This window comes from Canis lupus, chromosome 36 (assembly GCF_011100685.1).
Source record: "Canis lupus familiaris isolate Mischka breed German Shepherd chromosome 36, alternate assembly UU_Cfam_GSD_1.0, whole genome shotgun sequence".
Classification (NCBI taxonomy): domain Eukaryota; kingdom Metazoa; phylum Chordata; class Mammalia; order Carnivora; family Canidae; genus Canis; species Canis lupus.
In genome coordinates this window covers 5,514,375-5,536,294 of record NC_049257.1, presented here as the reverse complement: position 1 = coordinate 5,536,294, position 21,920 = coordinate 5,514,375, and the positions used below count along the sequence as shown (strand labels likewise).

General features: G+C 35.3%; 1 protein-coding gene and 1 pseudogene across 16 annotated transcripts in view; one reads left to right on the top strand and one right to left on the bottom strand.

The window, feature by feature from the left end:
- Positions 1-21,920, top strand: part of BAZ2B (bromodomain adjacent to zinc finger domain 2B) — a 293,190-nt gene that overhangs the window by 68,370 nt on the left and 202,900 nt on the right. For 15 of the 16 annotated variants that reach the window (XM_038584612.1, XM_038584610.1, XM_038584604.1 and 12 more), the window contains exon 1: positions 3,459-3,504. The gene's annotated coding sequence lies outside the window, so the exon portion shown is untranslated. Of the gene's footprint in view, positions 1-3,458; positions 3,505-21,920 lie in introns of those variants that run through there. The other variant, XM_038584598.1, reaches the window with a different exon arrangement.
- Positions 11,343-14,270, bottom strand: LOC607868 (annotated as a pseudogene).

The following is a 21,920-nucleotide window of genomic DNA, read 5'->3' as shown; positions in this document are numbered from 1 at the left end:
CTAAATTAAAAATAATTAAAATTAACGTTTAAAAGTCAGTTGCTTAATCATAGTAACCATATTAAAATTGCTTAATAGCAACATTTGGCTGTGAGTTGGATAGTGGACGGCTGATACTGAGCATTTCAATCATTGCAGAAAGTTACATTGCCTGACACTGGATAAAGTATTCCATTGGTGGTAGATTATGTTTTTACCAGTTTCCTCAGTAGTTTTCTAATATTTACAAGTATATTCTTCTTCCCTCCTAAAAAAAAATATTGCTGATTAGGGCCTGTGATTTTTTCTTTTTTTTTTTCTTTTTTTTTTTTTTTTTTTAAGATTGGCAGAGACACACAAGGAGCGAGACACACAAGGATCCCAAGACCTTGGGATCACACCCTGAGCCAAAGGTAGACACTCAACCACTGAGCTACTCAAGCCTCCTGATTTTTTTTTCTATTGAATAATTTCCCTAATTAAAAATATTAATGGTCAGGATTTGAAATAGCTAGATGAGGGTAGAAGCATGTTTAGAATTTTAAGAAGTCTTTATTAAACCTTAAAAATGTATACCAAAATATATGTAGTTGTGAATCTTTAAAAAGAGAGTGGTAGAAACAGGCTTCCTATGTCTGCAGTCCAAGACTGCCAACACTGAAACGGCCTAGAAGTAGCATGTGATTTGTAAGATTATTTTTTTTTTCTTTTCTTTTCTTTTTTTTTAAGATTTATGTATTTATTTTAGACTGAGAGAGCGAGCATGGGGGGAAGCCACAGAGGGAGAGGGAGAGAGAAATTTCAGTAGACTTTACTCCTGTCACAGGGCTCAATCCCATCATACTGAGACCACAATTTGAGCTGAAACCAAGAGTTAGATATTCAACCCACAGCAGGTGTTTCTGTGAGATTATTTTTCATGTGTAATAGAAATAGATTTATTAAATAATAAAAATATTTTTATTGTATAGCCACACTTCGAAAAGAACAAACACAGCAAAAACATTAAACTGATACATAAATGAATGATTAAATATTTAATGACTATTATTTTAATACATTTTTTTATTTTTTTATTTTTTATTTTTTTAAAGATTTTATTTATTTATTCATGAGAGACACAGAGAGAGAGAGAGGGAGGCAGAGACACAGGCAGAGGGAGAAGCAGGCTCCATGCAGGGAGCCTGATGTGGGACTCGATTCCGGGTCTCCAGAATCGTGTCCTGGACTGAAGGCGGCGCTAAACCGCTGAGCCACCGGGACTGCCCTAAATACATTTTAGAGGTAAACAGCATATACTTCTATATTCAGATTGAGGTGAGAAAAATTAGATATTCTGTTCATTTATTCTTCTGAATCTTTTCAATAAACTGGGTAGGGATAGATAACCTTTCTCTGCGTGTGTTGAGACTTCTGTGGTGTCGTCAGGTGAAGGTTAAGACTTGAGTATGTTAAAATCAATTACATAAAGATTTTTGGGGTGCCTGGGTGGCTTAGTCAGTTAAGGATTTGCTTTCTGCTCAGGTCATGATCCCAGAGTCATGGGATCTAGCCCTGCGTCAGGCTCCCTCCCTGCTTTGCAGAGAGAGCCTGCCTCTCCTTCCCCCTCTGCTACTCCCTCTGCTTGTGCTCTCAATCTCTCTCTGTCAAGTATATAAATCAAATCTTTTTTTTTTTTTTTTTTTTAAAGCCTAGCTTTCTGTTTTGGGGCAGAAGAAGAGGAAAAATAAAGATAGGTAAATGTTAATTACTGAAAGATTTCTTATATAATTGTATATCTTGACCTATCCCACAATTTAACACTGGTAGGTGTTCTCTAAGTATAAATATGGTGGAGATTTTCCCTGTGCATATTTACTGAAATGGTGACTTGTAGAGAAATAGCACATAACCAATATATTAGTTGAATTGTGTTTTCATAAAATGTGATATTGCTTTTTATATATGTAATTTGAATACGTTTCCTAGTTTCAAGATGATTTTAAAGAATTACCTTTCCTTGTAAAAGCCACTTAGGATTTTTATGCGAAGCTTTAAGATTTATCTGGCTTTATCTAGTGTCATTTGAATTTTATATATATTTTTTTCTTGCATTTGCAAGTACCCAGTGAACCATGTGTAAAAATTGTTACCATGATGAAGGAATGCCTTTGCTACTTTTATGCTATTAGCTTTAGAGCTTTAAATATAGTATGCAGTTTTAACTATATAGTCTTAATTACCTTGTATTTTTTCCAAAAAATAAATAAAAAATAAAACATTTTTTATTCAGTCACAAATATTGTTTGAATGTAACTATCTTAATAACTTTTAGAACTCTGAATTACAGAGTTTTATACAATGTATGATTGCTTCTTTCATAAGGCTTTTTTGTATTGACATTTTATCATCATGAGATTGTGTGTGTGTTTGTTTGTTTAAAGTAGGGTCCACACCCAATGTGGGGCTTGGACTCACAACCATGAAATTAAGAGTCATATGCTCTACTAACTGAGCCAGTCTGGTGTCCCACAAGACTGTTGATTGCCTTAAGTTGAGAGCATAATGCTCTTGAAGGCAGGTCTTTGGATACAGAGGGTAATATGTTGGCAGAATGGAATGGATGGAAGGTGTGAGATAAGAAAGGAATCAGGGAAAACTCAGGTCTCTGTCCTCGGACAAGTCATGCATCTCTCTAGCATCTATTTTCCATGAGTGTATAATAAGAAATATCTCTTTCCCGCTACTTTGAAAGAATTGTTGATGAAATAATATACAAAGGCCCTTTATGAATATTAAAACATCATAACATTGTGTTTTTTTTAACACGAAACATTTAAAAATTTACCTTAAATCATGCCTCATTAATTGAGAAATATCAAAAAGCTTAGATTTTACAGGGTTAAGAACTCTAAGCTCTCTATAGTTCAGGAAATAGTTTAACTTAAATAACTTCCCTTAGGTTTATAGTGTATACCTCCTTCCAAATGACATTTTCCTTCTGTATAGTTTTGTCACTTCTCATAAGTATGAGCATGAGGCCATTTCTCCTATTAATTGATAATAAATTGATAATATAGTCATAGGACGAACTGCTAATCTGATCGTAGAGAAAAAGTTATCTATAAATAGTACCTGTCTCTCTTGTATATAGTGTATTTAAGATACTGTGATTCTCTTCTTAGTATTTGAAAGCAAATACTTGAAAACAAATAAGCAACACAAATGTCCTATGGTTTATTTACTAATATGTTAACCCTGGGGTGTTACTGATTATAAACAAAACATAATCTATCATGCTATAATAAATAATGACCTATAAACAAACTGCAAGTGTTATATATTTGTATCATACCAATTGTACTTTTCCTGACATATTTAGATTCATTTAAATATGACTTATGGCATTAAGAAAGACAAAAATGCTAAACAAACGCTTTAGCTTCTAAATGACTTACTCAAATATGATTCAGCTGAATGCTATTTCTGTTTTCCTATTGCAGATTTCTCAACAGTGATGTCACAAGATTGACCACATTGATCACAGTAAGACCAAAATAATTAATCTTTTAAGGATGTTTTATTTTTCTCCAGAAAGAGAATTGTATTGGGAAATATTTATAATTTTAAATTATTATTTCAACAGTCAATTGAATATTTACACTTTCAATGAACACTTCACACTTCTAGTTATTTAAATACTAAAAATATTGCTTTAAATGATTTAAAAACATTTAAAATGAAAATTACTTTTAAGGGGCACCAGGGTGGCTCAGTGGTTGTGCATTTGCCTTTGGCTCAGGTCGTGATCCCAGAGTCCCAGGATCTAGTTCCGCATCGGGCTGCCCGCAGAGAGCCTAGCCTACTTCTCTCTCTGCCTATGTCTCTGATTCTCTCTCTGTCTCTCATGAATAAATAAATGAAATCTTTTAAAAAATTACTTTTAATAACTGAAATTATATGCTTAATTATACTAATATATTTCAATATGAATCATAATCTGAACATCATGTTTCTGAAGTTTTTGTTTTTACTAAAAAATGATAGAACATTTAAGGTGACTCCATATTAGGTAAAAATTGACAAAAATAAAATTACTTGAGAGACTGTAATCACTTAATAAGGAAAGACTGTGAAAACAGCCTTGAAAGGACTCTTAAGCTTGCTTAAATTTTTCATTGATATTTAAATTATTTATAGAGAGTCTTCCAAATATGGAGAGTTGCTGAAAAGAGAATTCTAAAAAGTAACTAATACTTTTCCTCTTTAATTTTAAAGTGTTCATACTACTATATATAAGGAAATACATTTTTTTGCTTGTTTTAAAGATTTTATTTATTTATTAATGAGAGAGAGAGAGAGAGAGAGGCAGAGAGAGACCTGCCTTTGGCTCAGAGTGTGATCTGGCAAACTCTGAGGGAGAAGAGGCAAAGGGAGAAGCAGGCTCCATGCAGGGAGCCTGACATGGGACTCGATTCCGGGACTTCAGGATCACGCTCTGGGCTGAAGGCAGGCCCTAAACTGCTGAGCCACCCAGGCATCCCATGAAATACATTTCTTAAAGAAAAACCTTTATCCAAGGCCAGTAATAATCAGAAATGTAAACTCACATGTAGATAATCTTTGTATTTATGTTTTAACATTTTTTGGGAAAACTGGTTTATTTTTTTAAGTTGTAACATTTTTCAGAGTCCAGAGAGTACTTCTATTGTATTTTTAAAAGCTTTGTCATCATTGAGTATACAGATGTGAAGATGTTTATGGCATATTCATTCATTTTCCTAAGGGATCACTTTCGCTGTCTCTAATATGCAGCTCTTTGCTTGTTTGTTTTTTTCTTAATCAGAACTTTATTACCCTAACTGAATAGTTTACAACAAAATATTAACATTTCTGTAGTAATCTTCTGTTTAGCATCAGGTGTTTTACAATTAAGGAGATTAACATTAGCATTGGATGAAAAAGATTTTTAATTTGAAAATGCTAACTCTCACTGTACATGTTTAGGGTAATATTAAGAGAATATGTAATAGCAATTGTTCTCAATTTAAGAATTTCAGGAAGAGAGGTAGTGACCAATATTATCTGACATTAAATAAGTTAAAGAATAAGAAGTATTCATTTGAGATGTTTCTAAGTGACTGATAATAGACCATTACTTTGTAAAATATTGGGCTGTGAGGCCTTCTCCAGCCCCTTGAGTTAAGAAAAGAGGGTAGACATCAACACTGATTCTGGTTGAGGGAACTGTGCAGAGAATATTTCAAGTGTTGACCATAGGGCAGAAATGAAATGAGGCCAGGGAAGGCTGATATGTTCAGAGAAAATGGAGAGGTTAAGAGACTAATCAGAAGTAGATAAGCTGATGAAATGAGATTATAAAGTAATAGCTAAAAGAGTAGAATATTGTGGCTGGGTGAGAGGGGATATTATAGATTATTTCAGAGCCAAAGTTGTAATGAGTTTTTGTATATTATATAATATACATCTTATTTTTTTCCCCCAGAAATTTTTAGAACACAGGAGAAATTCAATTTTTCCCATGTTATAACCACAGAAATGTTCTGATCTTCTAATTGATCTCTCATCATCCTGGTCATCATTAATTCCCTTAAAGTCTGTATGTTCTCAGTTTAATCTTATTAAAGCATTGCTGTCTTTCACTTCTCTACTTGAAGATGTTTAGTGATGTACCATTTCCACCAAGGTCAAATCTAGATATTCTAACTTGGTATTCAAGCTCCCTCCTCAATTTGGCTATAAAACATTTCCCAGACAAATATTCTATCATTCAAGAAGAATCCTACACTTTACCCTATGTGGACTATATACTCTATGTTAAATATTCATTTTGGCTCTATGTTGAATACTCATTTTGGCTCCATACTTATCTTCATGTCATTCCCTTTCCCTAGACAATTCTTTTTTTAAAAAAATATTTTATTTATTTATTCATGAGAGACAGAGAGAGGCAGAGACACAGGCAGAGGAAGAAGCAGGGTCCATGCAGGGAGCCGGATGTGGGACTCGATCCCCGGTCTCCAGGATCACAGTCTGAGCCAAAGGCAGGCACTACACTGCTGAGCCACCTGGGCTGCCGTCTCTTTTTTTTTTTTTTTTTTTTAAGATTTTATTTTTAATCAGTCTCTGTGACCAACATGGGACTTGAACTCACAACCTTGAGATGAAGAGTTAAATGCTCTACGAGCTAAACCAGCCAGATGCCCCTCTCTAAAATATCCTTTTTCCATTTCAGGCTTTTAGTTTTTTCTGATGAACTCAGACTTCTCTAATACCTTGTCTACAGATAATCATTTCTTTGAGACCTTCCTAGTCATCCTAATTGAAAGTAATTCTCAGGACACCTGGGTGGCTGAGCGGTTGAACACCTGCCTTCAGCCTGGGGCGTGATCCTGGAGTCCCGGGATCGAGTCCCACATCGGGCTCCCTGCATGGAGCCTGCTTCTCCCTCTGCCTGTGTCTCTGCCTCTCTCTCTCTCTCTCTTTCTCTCTCTGTGTCTCTCATGAATAAATAAATAAAATCCAGAAAAAATAATAAAAAAAAAGAAAGTAATTCTCCCTAGTAATTTGGTAATGCTTAATTTTTTATTATTACTGTGTTACTGATAATATATATTCTCTTTTATTTTATATATTTTAATACATATTTTCCAACTGTGCTCAGCAAATGAGTATTCAGCCAGTATTTGCTGGTAATCGTAAATACTCCAGAAGGAGCTAAATTAGTTAGCATCTTTAGTTTTCCTACATTAAAATTGAAATAACGATATTAATGCACGAATATCCAGAATTGAACATAGGAAGCAGGGTTGATGGGAAAGAATGTAGGTTTTAGAACCAGAGAGGGTTTGGGGCACCTGGGTAGCTCAGTCAGCCATCTGACTCTTGATTTTGGTTCAGGTCATGATCTCAGGGTCATGAGATCTGGCCTGGCGTCAGGCTCCATGCTCAGTGAGGAGTCTGCTTCAGATTCCTTTTCTCTCTCTCTCTCTCCCCCTCTCCTCCTCACTCTCTCTAAAATAAATAAAAATCAATCAATCAATCAATCTTAAAAAAAAAAGAAAAACTAGAGAGAGTTCAAGTATTGATGCCACTAAGTATGTGACCTTCCACAAGTCACCCTCTTTGTGCCTCAGTATCTTCACCTGTAAAATGATGTATTACATACGCTTCAAAGGATTGCTATGCAAGATTTACAAATAATGTTTATTAATTTCTTCCCTCTTACTTAACTTTACATATGGCTCCTTTACACATACATGAAGGGTCATGAAATCAGCTGTAAAGACTTAACATCCAAATTTACCTTACATATTGTGGCCCTTTTGTTTGTAAGTTTCAATAAATGAATTTATATTCTCTATGATACATTTATTTATGATAACTTAATTGACATATGAATTCCAGCAAGTAGACGTGATTAGATCTTTTGATATGATATGCTTTTATTTAGGGAAAGAGTCAGGCCTTACTAGAACATTAACATCTTAAAAGGCCAGAATGAACTTTTGAATGGTTCAGGTTGTGCTACATTCCCCCTTATACAACAGATGAGAAAACCATGGTCAAGAGAGTTTGAAGGGAGGTAATAATGCGTAATGGCTAAGAACATGAACTGAGGTCAGAAAAACAGTTGTTTAAGTTTGTGCTCTGGTACTTATATAGCTCTTGTGATCTTGAGTCAATCACATAGTCTAAGATCCATTTTTTTCCTCTCTAAAGCAGAGATAATATATGTCTAGGAGTGTTGTGAATATTAAGTGATATCATGCTTATAAAGCATAGCCCAGAGGCTGATACATATTAAATTCTTTTGACCCCTAGTCGTATCATCACCTGTAAAGTTACTTTTCTGAAGTCATGTAGTGTGAGATCTTGGCCTAACCCTGATTTTGTTTTATTCTACCAGATTTTATTTTATTTATTTATTTTTTTAATTTTTTATTTATTTATGATAGTCACACAGAGAGAGAGAGAGAGAGAGGCAGAGACACAGGCAGAAGGAGAAGCAGGCTCCATGCACTGGGAGCCCGACATGGGATTCGATCCCGGGTCTCCAGGATCGCTCCCTGGGCCAAAGGCAGGTGCCAAACCGCTGTGCCACCCAGGGTTCCCCTCTACCAGATTTTAATATTGTTTTGTGATCACATTTACTTTTTTAAAAAAATATTTTATGTATGTATTTGAAAAACAAAGCTCACACACAAAATGGGGAGGCAGAGGCAGAGGGGGAAGCAGATTCTTGACCTTGGGATCATGACCTGAGCTGTAGGCAGACACTTAACCGACTGAGCCACCAAGGCACCCCTGATCACATCTACTTGACTAAAAATCTCTAAACAGCATTTATAGGAGGTATAATAAAATAACTCATAGATTTTTTTCCTTCTCAAATCTTTCCAGATTCTCTTCTTTGAGAGTATTCATGCAATTTCACTTACATGCAGTTTTGTTAATATGTAATTTCATTAATATATTAGCTATATTTTTAAATATTCTGATTTAACCTTTTACTACATATTTTAATAATCTGTGACAAAGTAAATTAAATGGCCTTTTCTGGTTTTGTTTTGTTTTAGTTTTGTTTTTTGTTTTTAACGAGAGAGAAAGAGCACTCACACCTGTGTGTGAGCAGGGTAGGCGGGCAGAGGGAGATGGAAAGAGAGTCTTAAGCAGACTCTGCACCCCAGTATGGAGCCTGATATGGGCCCATCTTATGACACTGAGATCAGGACTTGAACTGAAATCAAGAATTGGATGCTTAACCAACTGAGCCACCCAGGTGCCCTAAGCCTTTTCCATTTTTTATTAATATTCCTTTTTTCCCTTTGTAATTTTATTATAAGTATTACTTAAATTTTGTAGAGACTAATCTCCACCAACAGAAATATTTCACTTAAAAATTGAAATTTGGAAGGAACTATTATACAGTTTTACAATGTACACACTACTAGAAATATTGGTGTAGATAGCAAAAATGTCAGTTACCTACTACAGATAAGATATAACCAAGTGTCATAGTGACTGGTAGTTGTTCCCTAATGTTGGTTGTCCCCCTCTACTCATCGTTTCCCAGCATTTCAATACCTGGAATGAGAATATTTCCCAGCTTCCCTTGCATCTAGATGTGGTCATAGGACTAAGGTTTGGCCAAAGATAAATAAGCAAAAGTACTCTGTACAACTTGTAGAAAGTAGTCTTAAAGGAAGGGTTGCATTCCCTCTTTTTTCTCCCTTCCTACTTGATGATTGAAATATGGACATGGTAATTGGAAATAAGTGGAAATCCCAAACCAGGAATGGACAATGCAAAAAGAGAGAAAGTCTCTAACATCTTCAGATGTTACCCTGTCCATGTCTATACTGGTGTTTCCATCTGAACTTCCTTGACATGACAGGGATAGACTTATTTTTTGTAAGCCACTGGTTTCAGGTTTTCTGTCACTCATGGCTAAAACTAATCCTGACACACTAAAATAACTTGACAAAGAAAGTTTATTACATTGTTAAAATGTCTTTGGTTTGTTTATATTTCATTTATTTTTATTGAACTCTGCTGTCACTTTTTATAGCTTAGATTTTAGGAGAAAAATAGAAAAGGGACTAATTCACTGTGTTTAGGGGAGGAGACTAAGGAAAGCTTTACAGAGAAGGATGACATCTGGGCTAGATTTTTTTTAAAGATTTTATTTATTTATTTTTTTTTTTTTTTTTTTTTTTTTTTTTTTTTTTTTTTTTTTTTTTTTTAATTTATGATAGTCACAGAGAGAGAGAGAGAGAGAGAGGCAGAGACACAGGCAGAGGGAGAAGCAGGCTCCATGCACCGGGAGCCCGACGTGGGATTCGATCCCGGGTCTCCAGGATCACGCCCTGGGCCAAAGGCAGGCGCCAAACCGCTGCGCCACCCAGGGATCCCTATTTTTTTTTTTTTTTAAGATTTTATGTATTTATTCATGAGAGACACAGAGAGAGAGGCAGAGACATAGACAGCGGGAGAAGCAGGCTCCCTGCAGGGACCCTGGGATCATGACTGAGCCAAAGGCAGATGCTCAACCACCAAGCCACCCAAGTTGGGCTAGATTTCTGAGGTATGAAATAGAAGAAAACACTAATACTGAAAGATATATGCACTCCTTTGTGTGAAATATATATGCAGCATTATTTACAATAGCCAAAATATGGAAGCAACCTAAGCATCCATCAATAGATGAATGGTAGGGAAACTGTGGTAAATATATGTGTATGTATGTACACACACACACACACACACACAGGAATATTATGTACCCATAAAAATAATGAGGTAATACCATTTGTGACAATATGGATGGAACTAGAGTGTAATGCTAAGTTGAAATAAGTCAGGCTGCGAAAGATAAATACCATATGATTTCACTCATGTGTAAAACACTCCTGTCAAAAAATAAAACATGAATAAACAAAGAAAAAGCAGAATCAAACCTATAAATACAGAGAACAAACTGACGGTTGCCAGAGGGGAGGAAGGTGGAGGAATAGGCAAAATGTGTGAAGAGAGTGGGAAATACACACTTCCAGTTATGGAATGAATAAGTCACAGGAATAAAAGGCACAGCATAAGGAATGTAGCCAATGATGTTATGATAGTGTTGTATGGTGACAGACGGTAGCTATACTTGTGGTGAGCATAACATAATGTATAAACTTGTTGAATCACTATGTTGTACACCTGAAACTAATGTAATATTTTGTGTCAGCTATGCTCAAATAACATTTTTTTTTAAAGGAAGAGAATCCAGAAAGAGGAAATGGGTTTTATGGATTTGGAAAAAATGTATGTGAGGGACATGCAAATATTTTGATCTAATACTGTTGAAATATAAAAGTTGAGAAAGTAAATGAACCTAAAGTTTAGATTTTGTAGGAGTTTACATATCAAGAATTTGGTAAGTGCTAAATACCTAGCAAAGAGTTCTTTTAATATTTTATTTTTTTCTTCATTTTTATTTTTATTTTTTCAAGGTTTTTCTATTAAATGTTGAGAAAGGAAGAACAAAACTAACATTTATTTATTCACTGTTTTTTAAGATGATAGGTGTTTTCTATTTGAGCCTTTATTATTACAGTTACAGATGACTAAACAGACTCAGAAAGATCAAGTGTCTTTCCCAGTGTTTTTTTTTTTTTTTTAAGTTTCCTTTTATTAACCATCTATAACACTTCCATCCAGATCACTACAGCTTAAAATAGATCACTACCCTTTTGCAGCTATTTAGTAGCCAAGAGCAACGGATAAGATCCATACAACAGTTCTGAAAAGTTCTCACTGTCAATTCAGAACATCTGCTTCACTGAGTCTGATAATTTAAAAAGAATGATAAGAAATTAAACATCACAAATATGTTTTTATTTGTCACCATTAAATGTCTGAATTTTAAACAGATTCTTGGACTGGTGGTTCATATCCATCAGCTCGTTCAACTTTAGAACCGGTCTCATCCCCCGTAGCTTTTCCAGAACTACTACCTTCACCATGAAGCTCCATGAGTTTTTCCAATTCAGACTTGGACTTCTTCAGCATTTTTACTTTTCTAACAAAAACATCATGGAGTGGATAAATAGACTGACAAGCTTTTTCTATATCTTTTCTGATGCTGTCTGGAATCAATTTATTTGACCACTTCTTTCAAGTCATTTGTCTGCACCTCTCGGGTCATGATTTCCATCATCTTTTTCCGAATTTGGTGGACCTGTTGGTGCTGAGCATAAGAGGTCTTCCGAATCTGATTATTGCGTTTTTTAGTAAAACCAACACAAAATAGACGAAGCAAATAACCATCAGTAGTCTTTACATCAACATGAGCTTCAATCATGGTCTGCCATTTTTTGACCATGGAGCACATTTTGTCACGGGTAAGATCCATGCCATGGAAATTAGGCAGGCAGTTTTTGCCCTGCACATCCTCAGTGATTAGCTTGAATTTCCTAAAGGCAACTTCATCATTCTGCAGATCAGCAAGGCTAACTTCAAAAACGCAACCCTTGAGACCATCAGACGCAATTTTGGTTCCTTGAGTTCCTGTGACTAGTGTTTTTCCAACATTTCTTATATTGAACATAGCTGGCACTTTCACATCATACCAATCTTTCTTAGAAAATGGATCAACCACTTTCTTCTTGGCTCTCTTTTTCCGCCTTTCGTAAGGCGCTTGTTCTTGCCGACCGCCAAGGCGCTGCTCTGGGAGCCCTTTCCCAGTGTTTTCTATTGATAGTTAAATGATTATTTGTAAAGTGCAGAAATCAGCCATTTCCAGAAGTCTGCTACATATTAACTGACCTTTATTTTTCTGCCTTTTGTTAATACCAAAAGCATGGGACACCTGGGTGGCTCAGTTGGTTAAGCATCTGCCTTTGGCGCAGGTCATGATGATCCCAGAGTCCTGGGATCTTCCTGCTTCTCCCTCTCCCTCTGCCTGCTGTTCCCCCAGCTTGTGCACTTGTATGCTCTCTCTGTCAAATAAAGAAAATCTTAAAAAAAAAATAGCCAAAGCAGATGTGTATATTTGGATAAAAGATCCTTCTCTGCTTAGTGCATCTCCAGCAAAAGTTACATCATTATACCATTAATGGAGCTAAAAGCAAGCATGGTGTTCTCCATGTGACTGCAAATATAAATGGTATTGTGCTGCAGAGACCCAACTAAACTTCCTTGAACAAATGGAAGTGTACGATGTTACACATTTAGTTTAAAACTTAATTCTTACTTGAAAATTTTAAATGAGCTGTTTAATAAATTTGCCTGAAAAAAAGCAAAAGACAATAACTTTTTTTAAAGATTTTATTTATTTATTCATGACAGACATAGAAAGAGAGAGAGAGAGAGAGAGAGAGATCGGCAGAGACACAAGCAGAGGGAGAAGCAGGCTTCATGCAGGGAGCCCGACATGGGACTCGATCCCGGGTCTCCAGGATCATGCCCTGGGCCGAAGGCAGTGTTAAACTGCTGGGCCACTGGGGCTGCCTGCAAAAGACACTAACTTAACATAGTCTAGAAATAATTATAGAAGCATGAGAGAATATAAAAGAAAAAAGTTTTCTACTTTGGTTTGGTGTTTTTTTGCTGTAATCAGTAGTGAGTCTAGCACCTAGACTAGATAAATGTTTTCTGAATTAAAGTGACTTGAAATTTTATTTTGTTAGTACATCATTCTCTTCTCTCACACTTTCTAGAACACCAGTGCAGACTTGTAAATGTTGTAGTCAAGGAAAATATAAAATACAAATATAATCTGCAAAAACTGGTTCAGAGGTAAGAATAAAGTTGTTATAGGCTGAGTTATATAGAATAATTAAATTTGATTCTTATTATTATTTTATAAATATACAAAGGAAAAACTAAAGAAAGAATGATTTTGATAAAAATGGAAAATTCTTATTGTATAGCATCAAAAGGACACCTCAGTTAGCATGTCATAGATGTTAGGGCTGCCTGACTGGCTCATTCAGTTAAGAGTCTGACTCTTTGTTTTGGCTTGGGTCATGATCTCGAGTTGTGGGACTGAGCCCTCCGTCAGTCTCCAGGGTCAGCACAGAGTCTGCTTCGAATTTTTCCCTCTCTCTCTCTGTCTCTCCTCACATGCTCTGTTTCTCTCTCAAACAAATAAAATCTTTTTTTAAAAAAAAGTTTAATACAAATATTCCTGATGCTGTCCTTATGTGAATGCATTTTCCAAATGCATTTTAAAAACATTACATCAATAGGTATATTTCCATAATATAAGATAGTGCAAGTAAACTTTTCCACATGCAACATATGCCATCTATTTTGTGAATAGCACATCTAATGCTTGCAATTTTATTCTCCAATTTACTTTTATCTCAGGAAAAAATGCTTAACTTTTATTCATAAAAATTCATAGTTTTTGTCTCTTTATTACCCCTATTACTGAATATTTCTGGGTGTCCTTTTTTTTTTTTTTCACTCTAGATCTTTCATAGTTTTAGTGTCAAACTTACAGAAATGAAATTTTAGAAAACTTACACATTTGCCAATAAACTCAAATGTCACAGTTCCCCTCAAATATTACCTTCTCCTCCTTGAAGTTAGAACTAATATCCTCATCGTTTCTGCCTTTTTAGTATTATATCTGTCATAGCAGTGTTCTTCAATACTACCTTGGATCTGAGTATAGATATATTCTCTGTGGAAAGAGGGTTTCCTATAATAATTTACAAATGTTAATATAAAAGAAATTAATATAAGTATATTCTTTTATCTCTTGGGATCCTTACCTTATACTCAATTACTACCATGTACTTGCAGGACTGTGATTGTGTTTAATTATGTCAGTCTAATAAGAAAAGAACAGAAATAGATTTGACATATATGGCTCATTTGTATCAAGTGAAGGCCAGATGACATCAAGAATGAACTAAATTAAAGCTTTGTAATAGTTTGAGTAGAAAATAATGGTGGCAATATTAAATGTTTAGGAGACACTAGATTAGAAGATAGGCATGCCAAACTCAAATGTATTTGGAAAATAATGGGGAAGTACAATTAGTACCATATTCCATCATATTGAGTACAATGATTTCATTTTAGCAAAAACATCATATGATAACAACTTGAAATCTGCTAGTTTTGTGGCTTTTTTTTTAGAGAGAGAGAGAGAGAGATGGAAAAAGCACACACAAGTGATAAGAAGGCAGGCAAAAGGAGAGGGAGAGAGAGAATCTTAAGCAGGCTGTATGCCTATTGTGGATCTCATGACCCGGACAGAGATCATGACCTGAGCTAAAATCAAGAGTTGAATGATTAACTAACTGGACCGCCCACCCACCCATAGTTTTGTAGCTTTTATGTGCATACTTTGTGAATTTGTTTTGGTAGTATATTGAATTAGATTTAATAGCAAGAAGAGTTTATCCTTATCAATAGTTACTTTTCTATGTATTTCAGTAATATAATAATTTAATTAATTTCAATCTATCCTTGTGTTTATAAGACATTTTTTCTCCATTTGTAAGGATCTATATATATCTTAAGTTTTAGAAACATTCTTATAAAGCTCTTATCTGCTTTATGAGATGAGTTGTATGTTTGGTTATTTCACCTGTTAGCCTTTAAAGTCCTTACTATCTAGTAAAGGCATATTATGTTTTATTCATTCTTTTAGTTCCCTTAGAGTCTGTTAGAATGCTTTGTATCCAATAGTGGCACAGCAGAAATTTATTCAATAAACTGTCCTGTGCTGGTGTGTCTCTTAGTATGATAATGTCAGGATGAACCAGAATGGGTAAGTACATAGAAAACATACGGAGAATATACACTTTAACAATTTGAAATTCATACAAGTTAGTAAATTCTTTTTTAAATTAAATATCTCCTAGGGTTTTGATCACTTATCAAGTTGTATGAATTACTTGAAATTGAAAAAGGATCTATAAGATGGTAGGGGGAAAATGAAATATTATATGGCAGGCTAGAACTGATTGTGGAGATGTAACTAGAATGCTTCAGGGAGCAAGACAGGGCATCGTTGCAAAAATGCAGTTTTATTTTTATATAGTTAGGGCAGCTTGAGCATTGGTTTCCCAAGGAAAAGGAGAAAACAAGAGAGTGGGATGGAAAGGGATATGGGAAGGCACTAAATATGCCATCTTCTTCTACTTCTGGGAAGCCTGAAGCCATGTCCCTACGCAGTGTTCTCTTTAGCTTAGGTGGAATTAAAAGTGGCATAAATTTTCAATCCTCTAGAGTAGTATAGTAAGTATATCTTCTACTTTCTAATTCTGTTATGTTAGATTTTTGCATGATGTTGCCACAGCATAGAGTTTAATTATCTTACTAACTTCTTAAATATCTTATCATTTTCTATTTAAATTGAATTACCTATTCCTAAATTTCAAAGCCATTCAAAGTTCTCTTTGCCGTATCTATGTAACTTTACAACATGAAAAGTTTTTCTAGTCATAACATTCTTTTTTTTTTTTTTTTTAAGATTCACTTATTTATTTTAGTGAGAGAGGTGAGAGTGCAGTGGGGGAGGGGCAGAGGGAAATGGAGAGAGAGAATCTCAAGCAGATTCCACACTGAGCACAGAGCCCGACTCAGGGCCTGATCCTATGACCTTGAGATCATGACCAGGCTGAAATCAAGAGTTGGATGCTCAACCAACTAAGCCACCCAAGTGCCCCTAGTCAGAATATTCTTATGACTAGAACATATAGTGAAGATTGTGTCTGTATCTTTTTTTCCATACATCATTTCCTTTCCTTGAAGTTTTTTTACCTCTCTTTATCCAATGCCAATTCATTCTAAGAGTGAACTTATAGTCTTCTTATGATAATTGTGACCTTGACGGAGTTCCCTTTCCTCTCAACATTTTATCTTTATTTTCTATCCACAGACGTTTCTTTTACGTTTTAGAATCCTTGTTTCCAGTTTTGTATGTGACAGACATTGGTACCTTGCTATCCTATAGCACTAAACTCAGCATGTCTAAACTTGAACACATTTTCTTCCAATTTCCAGAAACCTTTTCCTCTTTATATATTTCCTGTATTTGTCAATGATACCAATATCCACTTAGCCACCTAAGCCAGAAATATTAGTTATCTTTAACTACTTCCTCAAAAGTTCTCATCAGGTCTGTTATCAAATCACTGCATGCATGCAGTGCAATAATAAGAGTCAGTGTTTATGAGTGCCCACTGTGTCCCAGGTACTAATCTAAGAATTTGATTTTTAGTAACTCATTTAATCTTCCTAACATTATCATTCCTGCTTTATGTAAGAAAGACATGTCTTTGCTAACAGAAGTACACACAACCACTCTGAAGCTGTCCATCCAAATGAAAACAACAGAAAAATTATTGATTATGATCAAGACTAACTTACAAGAAATAGTAAGAATAGAGGGACATAATAAATGACACAAGGGGATAAAATTAGGAAAGTCCATACTGGGAAACTCTAAAAGACAGATCTGTTTTCTTTAACTAAAAGTATTAATGGCATGAGGCTGTGGTAGAAACAGTTACAGATGAAAAGAGACTTCAGGGATATGTCAGCCTATTCTAATCTATATATTATATTTGAGTCCAAATTCAAACAGTTTAAAAATATTATAAGACAAACGTGTACACTGATTCAATATTTAATGTTAAGAAATTATTGTTAGAAATCATTGTAGCTATGATAGTAGTGTTGGACTGTTTAAGTAAAAAGTCTAAGCCTATACCTAAAGGTTTAAGCATCTATGTCAGCAACTTGAGAAAAAAACTACTTTCACCAATCACTTTTTTTACTTGGTCTCTGATTAAAGGCATGACAAAACATTTAGTTCAATCTACTTATTAGACTTAAAATATAATTTGTGATTTTACTAATGCACAATTCTACAGAAACTCAGTATTGTGTCATTTTCTCAGTATTCAGTGTTTGTTTTACAGAAATATGGGTAGTTGAAAGAAATAAAAGCTAATATTCTAGAATTTCTGTAAAAATGATGATGATGATGATGATAGTCAGCAGTTGAGTGCTTAATTACATGCCAAGTACCCTTTTATGAATTTATTGTTTTAATTTATTTCACCATCCGAACTTCATGAGAGAGGTACTGTTATTATCCTCATTTTATAAAAGGGAAATGAGCTATAGAGAGGTTAAACAGTTCACCCAGAGTTACGTTGTTATTAATCAGTGATGTTCAGGGTTAGAGCCCATTCAGTTTGACATGGTTCTTGTGTCTTCACTATACTACACTGCTCCTCTTTTTGTCATGATGCTGTTAATATTTATCTCATTTACTTCATTTATTTGAGAATGTCTTAATTTCTCCTTCATTTTCAAAGAATAATTTTGCCAGATATAGAATCCTTTGTCAGTAATTGTTTTTCTTTTAGAACTTTAAATATGTCATCTCCCTACCTCTGAGCTCCATACTTTGTGATGAGAAATTGGCTGTTAATTTTATTGAGGATTCCTAGTAAGTGATGTGTTGCTTCTCTCCTGCTGCTTTCAAGATTCTATTTTTGTCTTTCAAAATCTTGACTATGTGTCTCAATGTGCTTCTCCCTGTGTTTATCCTTCCGGAGTGCACTGATCTCTTTGAATGTGTGGATTCATGTTTCTTTCCTTAAATTTGGGAAGTTTTCAGCCATTACTTCTTCAGATATTTTTTTCTGCCCCCTTTTCTCTTCTCCTTTTGAGATACCTATAACATATCTGTTGACTTCTCCATACTTTTTTCGTTCTGTTCCTCAGACTAGATAATCTAAATTGACCCATCTTCAAGTCTGTTGGCTCTTTCTTAAAGTCTGTTCAGTTTGCTTTGAACATCCCCCTCTCCAGTGGTTTTTTCATTTCACCTATTATTCTTTTTAGCTCCAGCATTTTTATTTAGTTTCTCTTCATAATTTCTATGTCCTTACTGATACTCTCATTTTGTTCATATATTTTTTTCCTGGTTTCCTTTTGTTCTTTGTCTTTGGTTTTCATTAGCTCTTTGAGCATACTTAAGCCTGGAAATTTGTTGCTAATAGAACCGCCCTACAAGAAATGATAAAAGGAGTTCTTCAGGCTGAAATGAAAGGACATAGATAATAACTAAGGGCCAAATGAAGAAATTAAAAAATAAAACAACCTCTAATAAGGGTACATATATGGGTGAATAGATAGGGTACATAGTGCTTTGAAGGAAATAAATAGAAGGTCAATGTAACTAGAGTACAGAGAAAAAGGATTATGGTTTGAGATTAACAACCAGAAGATAAAGGGCATTGTAGAATAAGTTAAGGGTTCCCCCCCCCTTTACCTTAAGAGTACTGAGAAATGTTTGAAGTGTAAATTGAAGTTTGCATTGTCAACAACCCAACTTTAATTGAGGCTTAACTTGAGCAACTCACCTAAGATAATACAGTGATCAAGAGGTAGAATAAGGATTATAAACCAGGAATGTCTTTTAAAAAAAAATCTATTTATTTATTCATGAGAAACACAGAGGCAGAGAGAGAGGCAGAGACACAGGCAGAGGGAGAAGCAGGCCCCACACAGGGAGCCCAATGCATCTCCAGGATCATGCCCTGGGCTGGAGGTGGCGCTAAACCGCTGAGCCACCTGGGCTGCCCAAAACCAGGAATGTCTTGATCTAATATCTTGACTACTGCATTTCTTATAAATACAAATTTAAGTATTCAAGAAATTATAAGCTTAAAATTTCTGTGACCTGAAATTGTTCATTATTATTTTAGCAGATGATATTAAAGTGCCAACTATGTTTGAGGGATGTGATTTTACTTGTTCCAAATGCAGACATGGTCATATATTTTTTTTTTTTAGCTCTGCTTGGTGACCTGTTGCTTCCCAATAAACGGGTGAACCCATGATGCTCAATAGTGACCATTAGAGCAAACACATATTTGATCTGTTCCTATGATTTCTTCCACTTTCAACTCCTGTCCTCTAAGAGAGAGTTAAGAATAAAGGCTAACTGTGTGCCAGACAGTTTCCAAGTATCATTTTATCTTGACTTACTGATAGTAAGTAATTGTTCCAAGTTGACATAATTAGTAATTGGTATAACTGGGATTCAGATTCATACTTCATTAAAGTTGGTAATGTACTCAAAGATTCTATCTACCTGAGAAAATATTCCCTAGAAAGGAATTGTGACCCATTTATTCATCCAATCAGTACATGATGTGGTTCACATTCAGTCACTCATTTATTCATTTATTTAACAAACAGTTATGCAGCACTGACTTATATGCTAATACTCTCTAGCTATGTAGTCAATTAGACAAAGTGCCTTCTGTTTACTTTTATTAAGTTTACTTTCTAGTAAGAGAAAAGTAATAAATACATGAAATATTTTTAATAATTGATAAGATCTCCTAACCAAGGAAAATATGATAGCATATATATGGGGGCAGGGTAGAATTAAGGGCAGTATGCATATAAAAGTTGAAGAATGCCTCTGTGAGGAGGCAACACTCATATTGAGAAACCATCATCAGAAGGAGCCAGCTGTGCAAGCATTTTAGGAAATAGGAATCACAATGCTAATGAGGTTAGGGTATTATAAACTGGGGAGTAGAGGTAGGCAGATGTCATCAAAACAGAACTTTTTTCCAATGTGAAGAGAAGCCACTGGAAGTCTTTATGGTTGGTGGTTGGTTTTATTTTCCTTCATCTCATGTTTAAATTGAAAATGTTCCACATTCTGCTTTTCTCCTATTGGAGGCTTTTAAGCCATGTCTCATATGTAGGTGGCTTTAAAGCAATATTATAAATTCTTTATGATTTATATTTTCGGAGGTACTTTGTTTTCTTTTTCTTGAATTATATATACTATTGCTATCAGAGTTAAGAAGTTTCCATCATCTTTTTTTTTTTTTTTAAAGATTTTTTATTTATTTATTCATGATAGTCACAGAGAGAGAGAGAGAGGCAGAGACACAGGCAGAGGGAGAAGCAGGCTCCATGCACCGGGAGCCCGATGTGGGACTCGATCCCGAGTCTCCAGGATCGCGCCCTGGGCCAAAGGCAGGCGCCAAACCGCTGCGCCACCCAGGGATCCCAGTTTCCATCATCTTAAAGAGAAATTCATGGATATGCATTACTCCTCGACTCTAAACATTACATTGTGCCTTTTGAATTACTTCGTAAATTTCTAAAGATGGACGATATGGTGTTTCTATTGTTTTATCTAGGAGCTTAGGTACTAGTGAGGAAACAGACACACAAACCAGTCATTATAAATGTGGTAGATACCATCATAGACATATATGTACGTGTTTTTGGAATATGAAAGGAATAGTGTGATCCCTGAGGATGGGAAAGTCCTCATCAAAAATTTTCATTCTAGGGCAGCCCGGTGGCTTAGAGGTTTAGTGCCACCTTCGGCCCAGGGTGTGATCCTGGAGACCCAGGATCGAGTCCCACATTGGGCTCCCTGCTTCTCCCACTGCCTGTGTCTCTGCCTCTCTCTCTCTCTGTGTCTCTCATGAATAAATAAAATCTTTAAATAAAAAAAATTTTTTTTCATTCTACAGAGATTTTCCATTATGCTGTTTGAATCCTAGTAGGGCTAGGTATCACTATTTGAACAGCAATGTTAGTGCTGCAAAAAATCTTTAGAAAGAGTTTATAATTTCCAGCTATATAGCAAAATAAATAAGTGGTACCTGACTTAGGATATATGAGAAAGTCAAATTTCTTTTCCCAGTGGAGGGTAAAAAGCTCTTTCTTACTGCTGCCCTTTTTCCCTTTTGTTTTCTCCCACCTTTTATCCTCCATGTTTAGAAGCATATACATGTGGTGGAAAGAAGATTAAATATTACAAGTTTTGAAGGAAGGTCTCATAGCAAATTTGAGGGGTGGTTTTGAGGGAGGAAGTATAATTATAAAAAAGGGAATTTATTTATTTTTGAGCTGGTGATAGCCTCTCTGATGGTCCTCAGCTGGGAGTTTAGATCTTACCCCTCCTCAGAATCCCAGCTATTTAATGTTTTCTGTCATAATATTAAGCAGGCACTCTCAGGAAAACATGCAAGAGTGTTAGGAGATTAACGACATACAACTGTAGTGAGCAAATGACACCAGTGAAGAAAACTATGTGCTTTGTGAGTCTGTTGGTCAAGAATCAGAGGAAGGGGGGGTACCTGGATGGCTCAGTTGGTTAAGTGTCTGCCTTCAGCACAGGTCATGATCCCAGAGTCCTGGGATCAAGCCCTGCATTGGGCTTCTTGCTCAGCAGGGAGCCTGTTTATCTCTCTCTCTCTCAGCCTGCCTCTCCTCCTGCTTCTGCTCTCTTGCTCTGTCAAATAAATCATTAAATAAAATCTTAAAAAAAAAAATCAGAGGAAGAATTCTTAGAAGATAAAATTGTATGAAACCTAGACAAATGCCTAAAGGGATAGTACAAACTGACTAACAAATAGAGTACTTGCATGCCA